Raw genomic sequence first — 18291 nt, forward strand, 5'->3', positions numbered from 1 at the left:
AGAACAAAGGCTTTTGCTAGTTGAGATAAGAATAGGTATATAGGGAGTTTACTTGCATTGCTTTCCTGTACATATGTGTTACATTCTAAATTAATTCTTCTCAAACTAAACTTTCCTCTGTTTCCTGGTCCCCTTCTCCTATTAGCCTTGTTACTTTAAAGTTTCTGCATTAATTCCTTTGCATTGAGGGCAAAAAATGCTATCTTGTTTTTTTAGGGGGGGGTTTCTTGCTTATCATACCTCCCTTGTGTGCTCTCCCTTTATCATGTGATCAAAGTCCAATCCCCTTGTTGTGTTTGCCCTTGATCTAATATCCGCATATGAGGGAGAACATATGATTTTTGGTCTTTTGGGCCAGGCTAACCTCACTCAGAATGATGTTCTCCAATTCCATCCATTTACCTGCGAATGATAACATTTCATTCTTCTTCATGGCCAAGTAGTATTCCATTGTGTATAAATACCACATTTTCTTAATCCATTCATTGATACCAGGGCATCTTGGCTATTTCCTTAACTTGGCTATTGTGAATAGTGCTGCAATAAACATGGGTGTGCAAGTGTCTTTGGAGTAACCCTTGTCTCATTCCTATGGGTATATCACCAAGAGTGGTTTTGTTGGATCATATGGTAGATCTATGTTTAGATTTTTAAGAAGCCTCCAAATTTTTCTACAGAGTGGTTATACTAGTTTGCATTCCCACCAGCAGTCCCCACATCCTCACCAACACCTGTTGTTGGTGGTGTTTCTAATGATGGCTATTCTAACAGGGTGAGGTGGAATCTTAGTGTGGTTTTGATTTACATTTCCTTTTATGGCCAGAGATGGTGAGCATTTTTTCATGTGTTTTTTGGCCATTTGAATTTCTTCTTTTGAGAAAGTTCTGTTTAGTTCACTTGCCCACTTCTTTATTGGTTCATTAATTTTGGGAGAATTTAGTTTTTTGAGTTCCCTGTATATTCAGGTTATTAGTCCTTTGTCTGATGTGTAGCTGGCAAATATTTTCTCCCATTCTGTGGGTGGTCTCTTCAGTTTAGAGACCATTTCTTTTGTTGAGCAGAAGCTTTTTAGTTTTATGAAGTCCCATTTGTCTATGCTGTCTCTTAGTTGCTGAGCTGCTGGGGTTCCATTGAGAAAGTCATTGCCTACACTTATAAGTTCCAAAGTATTTCCTACTCTTTGCTGTACCAACTTTAGAGTTTGGGGTCTGATATTAAGGTACTTGATCCATTTTGAGTTAATACTGGTATAGGGTGATAAACATGGATCTAGTTTCAGTTTTTTGCAGACTGCTAACCAGTCTTCCTAGCAGTTTTTGTTGAAGAGGCTGTCTTTTCTCCATCATATATTTTTAGCACCTTTGTCAAAGATAAGTTGGTTACAGTTGTGTGGCTTCATATCCAGGTCCTCTATTCTGTTGCACTGGTCTTCATGTCTGTTTTTGTGCCAGTACCATGCTGTTTTTATTGTTATTGCTTTGTAGTATAGTTTGAAGTCGGGTATCGTGATACCTCCAGTATTGTTCTTTTAGCTGAGTATTGCCTTGGCTATTCACGGTCTCTTGTGTTTCCAAGTAAATTTAATGGTAGATTTTTCAATCTCTTTGATGAATGCCATTGGGATTTTGATGGGAATTGCAAACATGTATATTGCTTTTGAGAGTATAGCCATTTTTACTATGTTGATTCTACCAATCCATGAGCATGGGAGATCTCTCCACTTTCTATAGTCTTCCTCACTCTCTTTCTTCAGGAGTTTATAGTTTTCCTTGTAGAGGTCACTCACGTCCTTTGTTAAGTTTACTCCTAGGAATTTGATTTTTTGAGGCTATTGTAAATGGCATTCTTTTCATATATTCTTTCTCAGTTTGTTCATTGTTAGTGTATAGAAAAGCTAATGATTTTTATAAGTTGATTTTTTATCCTGCCACCTTGCTATACCTGTTTATGGTGTCTAGGAGTTTTGGGGTAGAGTTTTTGGGTCTTTAAGATATAGGATCATGTAATCTCCAAATAGGGATATTTTGACAGTTTCTTTACCTATTTGTATTCCTTTTATTTCTTCTTCTTGCCTAATTGCTCTGGCTAGGAATTCTAGTACTGTGTTGAATAGGAATGGGGATAGTGGGCATCCTTGTCTTGTTCCTGATTTTAGAGGGAATGGTTTCAGTTTTTCACCTTTAAGTATAATGCTGGCTGTGGGTTTGTCATATATATCTCTTACAATGTTGAGGTACTTTCCTTCTATTCCTAGTTTTCTTAGAGCTTTTACCATGAAATGGTGTTGGATCTTACCAAAGGCTTTTTATACATCTATTGAGATGATCAAGTGGTTTTTGTCTTTGCTTCTGTTGATGTGGTTTATTATGTTTATTGATTTTCGTATGTTGAACCACCCCTGCATTCCTGGGATGAAGCCTACTTGGTTGTGGTGAATGATCTTTTTGATGTGTTGTTGAATTCGGTTTGCCATTTTTTCACTGAGGATTTTTGTATCAATGTTCATTAAGGAGATTGGCCTATATTCTCCTTTTTGGAGGTGTCTTTGCCTAGTTTGGGGATAAGTGTAATACTGGCTTCATAAAATGTGTTGGGTAGTTTTCCTTCCCTTTCTATTTTGTGGAACAGTTTAAGGAGGAGGAATATTAAATTTTAATATAATAAAAATAGGGAAATAATTATTTTGATACGTGGTCAATTGCAAGTATGAGTGGTTAATATATGGATTATATATACACCTCTTACTCTACAGTTATAAGTAAATGAAAATATATAGTGAATATAATAATTTTCCTTAATGAAATCCTGAAAACACTAAATAAATATTAGCAACAAATATTAATGTAATAAGTGAACTTACTCATTAACATATTTAGTATAGGTTTCATCAATGATAGTGCTATTTACAGAAAATAATGTACATCTAAACTGCATCACTGTTTACATTTGATAACGTTCATAGTACAGAACTAATCTTTGGTGTAGGCTTATGGAAACAAGAGATTTTAATGTGATTTCAAAGAGATCAGACTATCTTTTAAACTTTTATCCAAAATATATGATGCTTTATTTTTTAATTTTATTTTCAATCTTTCATAAATAAGTAGTTCTAACAATTTATTTCATACAGTCAGTTAAATTTAGGTTGACTTTGATTAAATAGATTTGTATCATAATCTTCTTAAAGATGGTTCTTCTCTTGCTGGAAATAAACTTCAACATGGTCTACCAACTTTCTAAAGTGTTTGGTGGTAACTTTTCACAGATATGCAATATGGCATTGTAATTATTCTTAAATGATGGCATCACAGAACAATGTATAAACTTCTATTCAAACGTTCATATTTCAAAAGTATGTTTTTGTCTTTTTATCAAACAGACAACTGGAAAGCATACACATGCTTTCTTTGCATGGAAATATTAAAATCATTTAAAATACTCAAGAAAAATAATCAATTGTGCCAGTCCAAATTATATGTTTGAAAAGTTATGACCAAACTGATCACTTGATTCCCTCTAGTGTTTGAGAAAAGGTTGTTAGTTCCATATTTCAAACAGAATTCTCAAAATCTTTCTCCTGGTTAAGCAATAACTATCATATGCAATGTTACTGTATTTTGATATCACAGGGTAAAGGGAAAAATCTTGAGTATAATACATATTCTGAAAGTAATGCACAGTTTTTAATAAATCACCAACACTATTTATTGCCCCTGAGCTTTTATTTTGGTTTATTCATTTCTGTTATTTTGTAGCAATGCTTCTTCAAAGAAAGGAGAAGTATATTGATTAGCATTTACTATAAGTTTTTTAATGTGGATGTGGTAGCCAGCCTGCAACATGGCTCCTAATGAGCCATACTCCTGGTATTGTCAATGTTATACAGTTCACTTCCCATTATTCCAGGGTTGTTCTGGGTAACTAACAGCATAAGATATGTATGATGCTATGTAACTTTCAATTTAAATTATAAGACTAATTATAATTATAAATTATAAATTTTTAAATTTATAAATTTTATAAAATTATAAAAGTTTTGGTCTTGAAAGCACACGATCTCATTCTCTTTGCATGCTTACCCTAGGAAAAACAATGCTTCAAGCAGCATTATGAAGATATCTTTGGGGCAAGGAACTGGCCAGTAGCTAGTGAGAAATCAAGACTTCTCACCCAAAGACCAAGCTGATCTTTTAGCCCCATTTGGGTGTTGAGATGTTTGTAGCCCTGTCTGAGAGCTTGAATTCAATATGACAAACTATCCTGCAACCAGATGGCAAAATATATACCACATTCCTGCCTATGAGACTGGTGAAAAAATAAACATTTTACTTTTAAGCTTCTGTTAAGTTTTGGGGTACTTTGTTTTGTAGCACCAGAAAACTGATAAACTGAATAATATTTATCATTTCTTTAATGCTTTCCAGTCTTTGTAGCTGGGTTTTCAGAGCATCAAAACAATGTAGGTCATTGGTCCCCTCTGGTTCATGGTACCCTAACTCAACAGAAAAATCTGGACATTGTTGTACTCATCTGTCATCCCACTTATGGTGGGAAGTATAAGTAGGAGGATCATAGTCTAGGCCGCTTTGGCAAAAAAGCAAGACCTTATCTCAGAAATAACCAGAGCAAACAGGGCTAGAGGTGTGGCCCAAGTTGTAGAGCATATGCCTAGCAAGCATGAAGCCCTGTGTTCAAACCCTAGAACCACACCACACACACAAAAACAAAAATTATATATTTATATATAAAACAATTAAACCAGACATGGTGGAACATAGCTTAAATTCCAGCACTCGGAAGGCTGAGGAAAGAGGATGGTAAGTTCAAGTTCAGCCTGGACTACATAGCAAGTTTGACAATAGCCAGAGCAATACAGCAAGATCCCATTTCACACCACTAACAAACCCCCAAAATTAAATGGTAGCAGTTATTTTGAGAAAGCAGAGAGCATACTAACATAAGTATATTAGGTTACATTGCAATTGCTTATTTTATTATTATTTGTGGCTATTAATCTGCTAATAGGTATATAATTTATAATTTATAATTTATACTTTATCATAGGCATGTATGTGGAAAACATTAAACATGTTACCAACAGGTTTAGTACTTATCTTCAGTTTCAGACATCCACAAGGAATCTTAGAACATTTTTCCTGCAGGTAAGGTGTGGTGCTTCTGCACCTCAATGTTACAGCCTTCAGAGCTAGTTATGTCTGTTAGCAATAAGGCTAACACACATACTTTATTGTTTCTTCAATGATTTGTAATTTTTGTTTGTGAGTGGATTTTATCCAATGTAAATCCCAAAGAATTTAGATTGACCTTTAACTTTAGAGAATTTTTATGTTTGCTTCTTTTAGGCCCAAGTAATGCTTCTTGGTCAATAATATTTGTGATAGGTAGAATAAAATCCCTTCAAAGACATCCATGTCTTTATTCCTTGAACCTGTATATATGTTATCTTTTATGACAAAGGTATATTTTCCAGTAGGATTAAGCTGAGTCATAGATTCTCTGGGCTAGCCCAATGTAATCACAGGGATCTTTGTAGTAGGGAGGCAAGAGATCATAGTAAGCAAAGAAGAGGCCACAAGAGAAATAGGAGTGAAAAAGAGAAAAAGATTTGAGATGTTACTCTGTCATCCTTGAAATCAAAAGAGGATCTAAAGCCATGTTAGAAACTTCTAAAAGCTGGAAAAGACAAGACCACAAAGGTTACTCTAGACCTTCTAGGAGGAAATTGGCCCTTTTACACCTTAATTTTAGGAAATGTAATCTTCTATAAGAATACATTAGTGGGGTTTTTGTTTGAGTTTGTTTTTTTGTTTGTTTTGGTAAGTTTGTTGTTACAGCAGTTTGTTGTTCTAAGTTTTGTATATCAGCCAGAGAAAAACCAAGGCAGAATACAAGCAAAACACATTGGGATCCTGTTTCAAAGTAAATTTGATGTCAGGCCTGGGAAGAGTGAGCATTTCTGTATTACTGCAAAGCTCCCTATTGATTGAGATACTATTACATATTTGAGATACACTTTGAGTTTCAAGAATCTAGGATAATATTATCTTTCAAATACATTAAATAAAATTCTGTGCTTCGTTTTTTCCATACTATGCAAGTCATTGAAATTTAAATGTCAAACACCATGTGAAGACAAAACAATTCTTAACACATTTCATATGGATGAGATCATTAACTTTGTGATGGTTTCTTCTAACTTCTCTTCTACACATTGGTATAAGCTCAATGAGCTATCTGTCTGAAGAGGCCATAAAACTCAAGGCACAAAGTTTGTAAGTAAACTCAGGCAAGAAATTCATTATTTTATTTTTACTTGCCTCACTGGTTTCAGCTTCTCTCTCTCTCTTTTTTTTTTTTTTTTTTTGGTCTTTATAGAATTTCCTTACTTGCTATTTCAGTTATGCTTTCTTGAAAATATTTGTTATAATTTTATAGGATTTGTTATTTTTATTTATTTATTTTAAATGTTCATTTTATTCATATGTACATAAAATGTTTAGGTCATTTCTCCTCCTTTCTCTCACCCCCACCCTTACTCCCACCCTCTCCCTCTCCCCCCCCTACTCCCTGGCTACCCAGCAGAAACTATTTTGCCCTTGTCTCTACTTTTGTTGAAGAGAGAGTATAAACAATAACAGGAAGGACCAAGGGTTTTTGCTAGTTGAGATTAGGATAGCTATACAGGGAGTTGACTCACATTGATTTCCTGTGCATGTGTGTTACCTTCTAAGTTAACACTTCTTTAACTAAAGCAGATACTTTAAAGCAACTGAGGCTAGTAGAAGAAGGGGACCAGGAACTAGAGGATTTGTTATTTTTGTAGCAAGATGATTTCTTTTGAGAATGTATAATTTAATATAATATTAAAAATAATAATCTCCACTTGCTTTCAGATTCTAAGATCCTATACTCATGTGTCAGTGAATTTCTGCTCAATGATTTCTGTGTGCTTTCTTGTCCCTCTGACTTCCCACTTCACTAATATCAGTAGAGCACATCACTAAGAGTGTTTCAGTAGTTAAATATGAAGTTTTTAGTTTGGTTTGTTAATTAATTTTTTTTTTGCTTCCTAAATAACATTAACAGTATTTTTTCTGAATTTATCTACTGCCTTTAATATATACACATATTAATATTTAACAGTCTTAGTTGTCAAATTAATGGAAGTCATTGTGATAGTTATATAATGCATACATTGTATATTAATTTTATGCCTCTACCCTTCTTCTACTCCTGACCCCCTCTGTCTTCCCTCTAGCACCCTTCTCATTCTGCCTGTCTTTCTTTCTTTCTCTGTCTTTGCCCTTCCTCATCTCTAGTAAGCACTGTTCCATTCTATACTTCTATAAGATTGACTTAGTGGTTTCCTTAAATAAGTGAGACTATGTGGTATTTGTTTGCCTGGTTCATTTGATTCACAGATAATATTCTCCGGTTGAACCCATTTTGCTGAAATTAATAAGAATTTATTCTCTTGTATGGTTGAGCAGTATTCCATTGCATGAATATATTACTTTTTCTTTATCCATTCATCTGCTAAAGTGAATCTGGGTAGATTCCATAGTTTGAGAATGTGAAGAGTACTACAGTACACACAGAAGTCTGGATATCATTTTGCTGTAAGTATTTTATAACTTTTGAACATAAACACAATAGTTCATTCTGTAAGTTGTCTATGAATCCCACTGATGATTTCTTTTGCTCTGCAGAATCTACTTAGCTTAATAAAATCAATTTTTCTACTTGTACTTTTATCACCTGCATCTTTTGGGTCCTAACTAAAAAAATGTTGCCTGTATCAATGTCTTGAAGAAGTTCCTCTGCCTGTTTTCTTGTATTAAGTTTATAGTTCTGTGATGCATTTTGAGTTGCCTTTTGTGAGAGAAAGGGATTTAGTTTCATTTTTCTGCATATGTCTATCCAGTTTTTCGGGTAACATTTGTTGAAGAGATTATCTTTTTCTCTACCATATGTTCTTAGTGGTCTTGTCAAAAATCAGGTTGCTGTATAAAATGGATAAATTTTTATATTCTCTATTCTGTTCCATTGGTTTCTGTGTTTATTTTCACACAAAAAATGCTGTTTTAGTAACTACAGGTTGGTAACATGTTTTGAAGTGATGACTCCAACCTTATTTTTGTTTTGGGGTTGGTTGGTTGGCTGGTTGGATTGTGTTCAACATTGTTCTGGCTATTCTGGGTCTTTGTTGATCCATGTAAATTTTAGGATTGCTTTTTTTTATTTATGTGAAGAAAGTCATTGGAATTTTGATGGGAATTGTATTCAATCTAAAGATTATTTTGAGTAGTCTCATCATTTTAACAATATTAGTTCTTCTGACCCATAAACACAGGATAACTTTTTATTCTTTGTGTCCTATACAATTTATTTCATCAATGTTTTATCATTTTCATTGGATAGATCTTTCACCTCCTTGGTTATGTTTACTCCTAATTATTTATTTTTTGTAGTGAGTTAATGGGGCTGTTCCTGAATTTCTTATTCAAGAAATTGTGCATAGAAATGCTCCTGTCTTTGTATGTTGATTTTGTATCCTGCTTCTTTACTGAACTCATTTCTAAATTATAATATTTTTTATAAATGATGGAGTATTTAGGTTTTCTAGTGTGGAATCATGTCATTCACCAGCATGGTTAGTTTAAGTTTATTCTTTCTGTTTGGATGTCCTGTCTTCCTTTTGCCTAACTGATCTTACTAAGACATCTAGTACTTGTTAAATAAGAATGGTCAAAGGGGACATCACTTTATTTGGCCATACCATGGTTTGAATTCAAAGCCTTGTGCTTGATAGACAGGTGATCTTTCATTTAAGCCATGCCCACAGTCCTTTTGACTTCAGTTATTTGTCCAAATAGGGTCTCTTGTTTATACCTGGGAAAACCTGAACCACAACTGTACTGTTAACACTTCCCATATAGCTGGGATGACAGGCATTCATCACCATACCCAGCTTTTGTTGGTTGAAATGGGGTATCAAGAACAATTTGCTTAGAGATTCCAAGATGGCGGCTAGAGGTAGGAAGCAGAAAGTGACCCTCCTATAGTGAAATCTTGGAGAGATGCTGGAGACACACTTTGCAGGCATAATCACTGAGAAAAGGCATAACTTTGACCCCTCCACATCTCCAGCTGGTGCAGAGAATCTCCACCTCACATTAAACGGAGAAACGAAGAGGGCCCCCGGGGCCGCCAGTGGCCAGCGCCCATATTGCTTGGGAAGACACAGACCAGGTGAGCTTCGCGGTACTGCGGTACTCCCACAGACAAGCCTGGGCCAGAGCAGCATACCCCCTGGACAGACTGACCTCCACCCGGGAAAAAAAGAGAAACTGAGTAATAAGCAATAAGAACAGTTAAGACACACTGGAAAGAGGGTGGGGCACCCTGAGCGCTGAGGATTGGGGGAAGGGAATCCTTTCCGGGACTGTAAATAAACAAGCCGGGCGGGCCGGGGAGCCTCTGGCAGGAGCGGGGCGTGCACCCAGCAACCAGGAGTGGGGACGCTTGTGAGAGTGGAGGAGGGAGAAAAACTCCACAGGAGAGGAGGGAAGACACACTTCCCACGTGAACTGTAAACAAACATGGCGGCCGGCAGGAGCAGCAGCACCGCCCAGTAAGCAGGAGCAGGAAAGCTTCTGAAAGTGGCAGTGGGAGGAAAACTTCAGAGGAGAGGGGGGAAGACCACCTCCCACATGAACTGTAAATAAACACGCAGGCCTGACAACACGGGGGCAGTGTCACCTTTCCCAGTGCTTGGAAAGGAGAAAGCTTGTAGCAGAGGCTCCCACACAGGAGAACTCTGAGCAAACAAAGCCTGTGGGACCAGGTGAGTGCTAGCTCACCCCAGAGATCTGCATAAATAACACCGCGAGGTACAGGCTGAGAGCAGCAGGGAGGCAAGCCACAGTTGCAGATACTACTCTCAGAACTGCCTCCAGACGCTTTTTTTTCTTTTTCTCCCTACCTTTGATGAGAGAACAACCGAATTACACCTGCAAGCCGAAAAACTTACTGAAACTGTATTGCATTTGAACTTGGGACACTTGGTGGGGCTTTTGTGTGTATGTGTGTGTGTGTGTGTGTGTGTGTGTGAGAGTGTGTAGTTTTGTTCTACTTTATGCATCCCCTTTGATGAGACAACTACAGAACAACATCTGAGGCACCAACTCCAGGACTGGAGATTGAGACGGACACCCAAATTATAAAGACTGAAACTGCATTGCATATAAACTTGGAAGTTTTTTGGTTTTTTTTTTTTTTAATTTTCTATTTTCAATTTTATTTTAATTCAATTTTATATATAGATATTTCTTTCATTTACTTATTTTTTTTATCTTTGATTTTCAATCCTCTCTCTGTCTCTCTAATGTCTGTTCAGCTTACTGTCATTTAGTAAACTAACACTCCCTGTCTATACCTTTGAAACTCTCTTGTCTGATACCTTGTTCTGCTTTCTCCCTCTTGTCTGTATATTTGTTTTCCCCTTTTCTTTAAATTCTTGCTTCCCATCTCAGCTCACCCTTCCATTCTAAATATTACCACTGTTATTATTACGAGCTAGAAAATACTTAATTGCACACAGTACAGGGACAGTAACAACACCAACGACAATGACAGGAAGACAGAAAAAACAGGGAAACCAGTTTCCCCACAGCAAAAAATTAGTACAGGAACAAGAGGGGAATGAAGAAAACAGAAACTCAGATCCAGACTCCAACAAAATGAAGATAAACTATGCCAAAGGACCCAATGAAGCCCACAAGAATAATTTAAAAGAAGACATACTACAAGTACTCAATGAGAATTTTATAGAGATGATACCGGACAGGGTCAATCAAAATGTACAGGAGACACTCAAGAAATTCCAAGACAATAAAAATAGAGAATTTGAAAAAGCAAAAGAAGAAAAAAAGGAAACCATAGAAGCACTGTATAAACACCAAAGTGAAAGAGAGAACACAATGAATAAACGGATAAATGAACTCAGGACAAAAATAGACAACATTAAAGAAGAAAACTGCCAGGATATGGAAAACCTCAGAAAAAAGAACGAAACAGAACTGCAAAACAAAACAGAAGGCCAATCCAGCAGAATAGAACAAACAGAAGACAGAATCTCAGAACTTGAAGATGAAATGGTAGTTAAAGGAAAAACCGAAAAACTATTAATTAAGCAACTCAAGACCTGTGAAAAGAAAATGCAAGAACTCATTGACTCCATCAAAAGACCAAACTTGAGAATCATGGGCATCGAAGAAGGAGAAGAGGTGCAAGTGAAGGGAATGCGTAATATATTCAACAAAATAATAACGGAAAATTTCCCAAATCTAGAGAAAGATATTCCCATACAAAGGCAAGAGGCCTCCAGGACACCAAACAGACCAAATCAAAATAGAACTACTCCACGACATATCATCATTAAAACAAGTTCAGAAACTAAGGAAAGAATATTGAAGGCTGTAAGAGAGAAAAAACAAGTAACATACAAAGGTAAACCCATCAAAATCACAGCAGACTTCTCAACAGAAACATTAAAAGCAAGAAGAGTGTGGGGTGAGATCTTCCAGGCACTGAATGAAAATAACTTCAACCCCAGGATATTCTAACCAGCAAAGCTACCATTCAAAATAGATGGAGCAATAAAAGTCTTCCATGATAAGCAGAAACTAAAACAATATGTGACCACAAAGCCACCATTACAAAAGATTCTGCAAGGGACCCTGTACACAGAAAGTGACACCCAACTTAACCATGAAAAGGCAGGCAGCACCAAATCACAGGATAAGAAAAAGCAAGACAGTAGAGAGTAACATCAAGTTAGGTACAAACAATCAAACCTTCAAACAACTAAGACAACTAAATGGCAGGAATCACCACATACCTATCAGTACTAACACTTAATGTTAATGGACTTAATTCACCCATCAAAAGACACCGTTTGAAAAAATGGATTAAAAAAGAAGATCCAACAATTTGTTGCTTACAGGAGACTCATCTCACTGACAGAAATAAGCATATGCTTAGGATGAAAGGCTGGAAGAAGATTTACCAAGCCAATGGCCCCCGAAAACAGGCAGGAGTAGCAATACTTATCTCTGACAAAGTAGACTTCAAACCTACATTGATCAAATGAGATAAAGAAGGACATTCCATACTAATAAAAGGGGAAATAGACCAAAAGGAAATAATAATCATCAATCTGTACGCACCCAATGTCAACGCACCCAATTTCATTAAACATACCCTGAAAGACCTAAAAGCATATATAAATGACAACACAGGGGTTGTGGGAGACTTTAACACCCCATTATCATCAATAGATAGGTCATTCAAACAAAAACTCAATAAAGAAATCCAGGATCTAAAATATGCAATAGATCAAATGGACCTACTTGATGTGTACAGAACATTTCATTCAACTTCTGCACAATATACATTCTTCTTAGCAGTCCATGGAACCTTCTCCAAAATAGATCATATCCTAGGGCACAAAGCAAGCCTCAGCAAATATAAGAAAATAGAAATAATACCATGCATACTATCTGACCACAATGCAGTAAAAGTAGAACTCAACAACAAAGGACAAAAAACATGCAAACAGCTGGAAACTAAATAACTCATTACTTAATGAACAATGGATCATCGATGCAATAAAAGAGGAAATTAAAAAGTTCCTGGAAGTCAATGAAAATGAAAACACAACCTACCGGAACCTATGGGACACAGCTAAGGCAGTCTTGAGCGGAAAGTTTATAGCCATGAGTGCATATATTAAAAAGATTGAAAGATCCCAAATCAATGACCTAATGATACATCTCAAACTCCTAGAAAAATAAGAACAAGCAAATCCCAAAACAAATAGAAGGAGAGAAATAATAAAAATAAGAGCTGAAATCAATGAAATAGAAACCAAAAAAACCATACAAAGAATTAATGAAACAAAAAATTGGTTCTTTGAAAAAATAAAAGATCAATAGACCCCTGGCAAACCTGACTAAAATGAGGAGAGAAAAAAGCGAAATTAGTAAATTAGGAATGCAAAAGGGGAGATAACAACAAACACCATGGAAGTCCAGGAAATCATCAGAGACTACTTTGAGAACCTATATTCAAATAAATTTGAAAATCTAAAAGAAATGGACAGATTTCTAGAAACATATGATCATCCAAAACTGAACCAAGAGGAAATTAATCACCTGAATAGACCTATAACACAAAATGAAATTGAAGCAGCAATCAAGAGTCTCCCCAGGACCTGATGGATTCTCTGCTGAATTCTATCAGACCTTTAAAGAAGAACTGATGCCAACCCTCCTTAAACTGTTCCACGAAGTACAAAGGGAAGGAAAACTGCCAAACACATTTTATGAAGCCAGTATTACACTTATCCCAAAACCAGGCAAAGACACCTCCAAAAAGGAGAACTATAGGCCAATCTCCTTAATGAACATTGATGCAAAAATCCTCAACAAAATAATGGCAAATCGAATTCAGCAACACATCAAAAAGATTATTCACCACGACCAGGTAGGCTTCATCCCAGGGATGCAGGGGTGGTTCAACATACAAAAATCTATAAGCGTAATAAACCACATTAACAGAAGCAAAGACAAAAACCACTTGATCATCTCAATAGATGCAGAAAAAGCCTTTGATAAGATCCAACATCATTTCATGATAATAGCTCTAAGAAAACTAGGAACAGAAGGAAAGTTCCTCAACATTATAAAGCTATATATGACAAACCTACAGCCAGCATTATACTTAATGGAGAAAAACAAAAACCATTCCCTCTAAAATCAGGAACTAGACAAGGATGCCCACTATCTCCACTCCTATTCAACATAGTACTGGAATTCCTAGCCAGAGCAATTAGGCAAGAAGAAGGAATAAAAGGAATAAAAATAGGTAAAGAAACTGTCAAAATATCCCTATTTGCAGACGACATGATCCTACACCTTAAAGACCCAAAAAACTCAACTCAGAAGCTTCTAACATCATCAATAGCTATAGCAAGGTAGCAGGATATAAAATCAACATAGAAAAATCATTAACATTTCTATACATTAACAATGAGCAAATGGAAAAAGAATGTATGAAAACAATTCCATTTACAATAGCCTCAAAAAAAATCAAATACCTAGGTGTAAACCTAACAAAAGATGTGAAAGACTTCTACAAGGAAAACTATACACTTCTGAAGAAAGAGATTGAGGAAGACTATAGAAAGTGGAGAGTTCTCCCATGCTCATGGATTGGTAGAATCAACATAGTAAAAATGTCGATAATCCCAAAAGTAATCTACATGTTTAATGCAATTCCCATCAAAATTCCAATGACATTCATTAAAGAGATTGAAAAATCTACAATGAAATTTATATGGAAACACAAGAGGCCACGAATAGCCAAGGCAATACTCAGTCAAAAGAACAATGCAGGAGGTATCACAATACCTGACTTCAAACTATATTACAAAGCAATAGCAATAAAAGCAGCATGGTACTGGCACAAAAACATACTTGAAGACCAGTGGAACAGAATAGAGGACCCAGATATGAAGCCACACAACTATAACCAACTTGTCTTTGACAAAGGCACTGAAAATATACAATGGAGAAATAGCAGTCTCTAAAACAAAAACTGCTGGGAAAACTGGTTAGCAGTCTGCAAAAAACTGAAACTAGATCCATGTTTATCACCCTATACCAAGATTAACTCAAAATGGATCAAGAATCTTAATATCAGACCACAAACTCTTAAGTTGATACAAGAAAGAGTAGGAAATACTCTGGAGTTAGTAGGTATAGGTACGAACTTTCTCAATGAAACCCCAGCAGCACAGCAACTAAGAGATAGCATAGATAAATGGGACCTCATAAAGCTAAAAAGCTTCTGTTCATCAAAAGTAATGGTCTCTAAACTGAAGAGAACACCCACAGAGTGGGAGAAAATATTTGCCAACTATACATCAGACAAAGCACTGATAACCAGAATATACAGGGAACTTAAAAAACTAAATTCTCCCAAAACTAATGAACCAATAAAGAAATGGGCAAGTGAACTAAACAGAACTTTCTCAAAAGAAGAAATTCAAATGGCCAGAAAACACATGAAAAAATGCTCACCATCTCTAGCAATAAAGGAAATGCAAATTAAAACCACGCTAAGATTCCACCTCACCCCTTTTAGAATAGCCATCATCAGCAACACCACCAACAACAGGTGTTGGTGAGGATTTGGGGAAAAAGGAACCCTTTTACACTGTTGGTGGGTACAACCACTCTGAAAAAAATTTGGAGGCTACTTAAAAAGCTGAACATTGATCTACCATTTGATCCAGCAATACCACTCTTGGGGATATACCCAAAAGACTGTTACTCCAGAGGCACCTGTACATCCATGTTTATTGCGGCACTATTCACAATAGCCAAGTTATGGAAACAGCCAAGATGCCCCACCACTGATGAATGGATTAAGAAAATGTGGTATCTATACACAGTGGAATTTTATGCAGTCATGAAGAAGAACGAAATGTTATCATTCACTGGTAAATGGATGGAATTGGAGAACATCATTCTGAATGAGGTTAGCCTGGCCCAAAAGACCAAAAATCTTATGTTCTCCCTCATATGTGGACATTAGATCAAGGGCAAACACAACAAGGGGATTGGACTATGAGCATATGATAAAAGCGAGAGCACACAAGGAAAGGGTGAGGATAGGTAAGACACCTAAAAAATTAGCTAGCATTTGTTGCCCTTAACGCAGAGAAACTAAAGCAGATACCTTAAAAGCAACTTAGGCCAATAGGAAAAGGGGATGAAGAACTAGAGAAAAAGTTAGATCAAAAAGAATTGACCTAGAAGGTAACACACACACACAGGAAATTAATGTGAGTCAACTCCCTGTATAGCTATCCTTATCTCAACCAGGAAAAACCCTTGTTCCTTCCTACTATGGCTTATACTCTCTCTACAACAAAATTAGAAATAAGGGCAAAATAGTTTCTGCTGGGTATTGGGGCGGGAGAGGGAGGGGGCGGATTGGGTGGTAAGGGAGGGGGTGGGGGCAAGGGGGAGAAATGAACCAAGCTTTGTATGCACATATGAATAATAAAAGAAATATGAAAAAAAAAAGAAGCTTAGTACAGTGGAGAGAGTAACTCACTCCTCAGTGCTAGAAGCTGTGTTATCCTAATGTCCCTTTACCTTTGTGGGCCTCAGTTTCTTTGCAGGACAAGAATCTCTGTCTAGATCTCTGAGGTAGCTGCAGTTGTAATTTCCTGTGATCTTAATTTATTTTTGATTTAGTCATTCTGCTGCCTCAAGGAAAAAAGACAAAGAGCAAATAATAAGAAAAACCAAGACAGCACATAACAGCAACAACAACAACAACAAAAGAACAATTTGCTTGAGCTGGCCTGTGATAATAATCTTCCTGATCCATTCTAGATTGGGTAAGATTATAAGTATGGGTTACCATCCCCAACTAAAGGGGGAGCATCATTTGATGACATTTCAATATCTATGTCACAGAGATAAAGTGGTTCATATAATGAATATGTATGTAGAATGCTTTGTATTTCTTTCAGACTAAAAGTTATAAGGTAAGTAGGTAAGTCTACATTTTCTGCTAAATCCCAAATAGTAATTTAAATCTTCATAGAGATAGTAGGACACAGACCTTATGTACATTAGTTTATCTATCTTAATTATAATTTTATAGAGTAAGGATTATACTAATATTAGAGATTAGAAAACTTGGAATCAGAAAGAAAAGAAGCTTTTACATAGTCCTCCTAGAAATGTGAGTAGAAACTTTAACATTAAGAGTAACTCTAATACTTATTATGTTTTCATTGAGCCAAGATCAAATGGAGCTACTATGTTACAGGTTAAAAGAAGAATATGACTCAGAGCTTTTTCTTATCAAACTTATAGTTTCCATAATTTCATCTTATTTATAAAGTAAGCCAAAGGTACATATTTGGAATTGACTTTGGGTACCATTCAGAATTCTACCTAAAGTCACCCATGCAGTGTAATAGATTCTTTCATTTATTACCAATTGACAAGCCAGTTGGGAAAATTATTTATAGAAAAGAGTTTGGCAAGATCAATGACTGTCCTACTGATTTACATGAGCAAATAAACGCTGGTTGGATCCATTCACACCTATATAGAAATGAAAACATCCAAAGAAGCTGTGGGTGTCTACAGATCAGCCATCCACGGGCGCGGCCTGTTCTGTAAGCGCAACATCGATGCGGGCGAGATGGTCATTTAGTACTCTAGCATCGTCATTCGCTCTGTGCTGACTGACAAGCGGGAGAAGTTCTACCACGGGAAGGGCATTGGGTGCTACATGTTCCGCATGGATGACTTTGACGTGGTGGATGCCACCATGCATGGCAACGTGCCGCCCGCTTCATCAACCATTCATGTGAGCCCAACTGCTTCTCTCGCGTCATCCATGTGGAGGGCCAGAAGCACATCGTCATCTTTGCCCTGCGTCGCATCCTGCGTGGTGAGGAGCTCACCTACGACTACAAGTTCCCCATCGAGGATGCCAGCAACAAGCTGCCCTGCAACTGTGGCGCCAAGCGATGCCTCGCTTGCTTAACTGAGGCTGAGGCTGCCTGCCGCAACCCCTCACCCTCACCCCCGCTGCCGTTGTACCCCTAACCTGTGGCTCCCTGGCCCCTCCTAGAGTGCCTCACCCCCGCCCTCTTGTTTAGGGTGGAGTGGGCATGCAGGGGCAAGGGCCCTGCCTCCAGCCCTCCAGCCCACCCAGCAATCGCCCCCTTCCTTCCCTGGGGACCCAGGATGTAGATACTGTACAAAGGTTTCTAAATCCCTTCTTTTCTATGCACTTTTTTATTAAAGAGGGTGGGGTCCCAGGCGGGAACCCTCCCACAATAAAGTCTGTCAATGTTTGGGAAAAAAAAAAAAAAAGAAATGAAAACACATGCTACATACTCCACTGTTCTCTGTTACTATTAAATATAAATGAGTAACACATTCCTAACCCAAATTTCTGGATATGTTCTATATCAAATTTATCCAAGGAACCTTAGCTTTCTCTCTACTTCATCCATCCAAGCAGAACATCACTGAAATTTAAGTGATTAAGCATGAAATTCTTTGATTTCTTCTACCGCCTTTATGACATACTAATACTTTCAAAATCATCTTTCATATCTTCAGTCACAAAGGATTAGGTACTGCCGTACTTGCTAGGACAATTCTC

At 36.9% G+C, this 18291-nt stretch overlaps 1 pseudogene; it reads left to right on the forward strand.

The window, feature by feature from the left end:
• Nucleotides 1-17226: 17226 nt before the first annotated feature.
• On the forward strand, nt 17227-17974 carry LOC109680995 (histone-lysine N-methyltransferase 2B pseudogene; annotated as a pseudogene).
• The last annotated feature ends 317 nt before the right edge of the window (nt 17975-18291 follow it).

This window comes from Castor canadensis, chromosome 4, assembly GCF_047511655.1.
Source record: "Castor canadensis chromosome 4, mCasCan1.hap1v2, whole genome shotgun sequence".
Taxonomy (NCBI): Eukaryota; Metazoa; Chordata; class Mammalia; order Rodentia; family Castoridae; genus Castor; species Castor canadensis.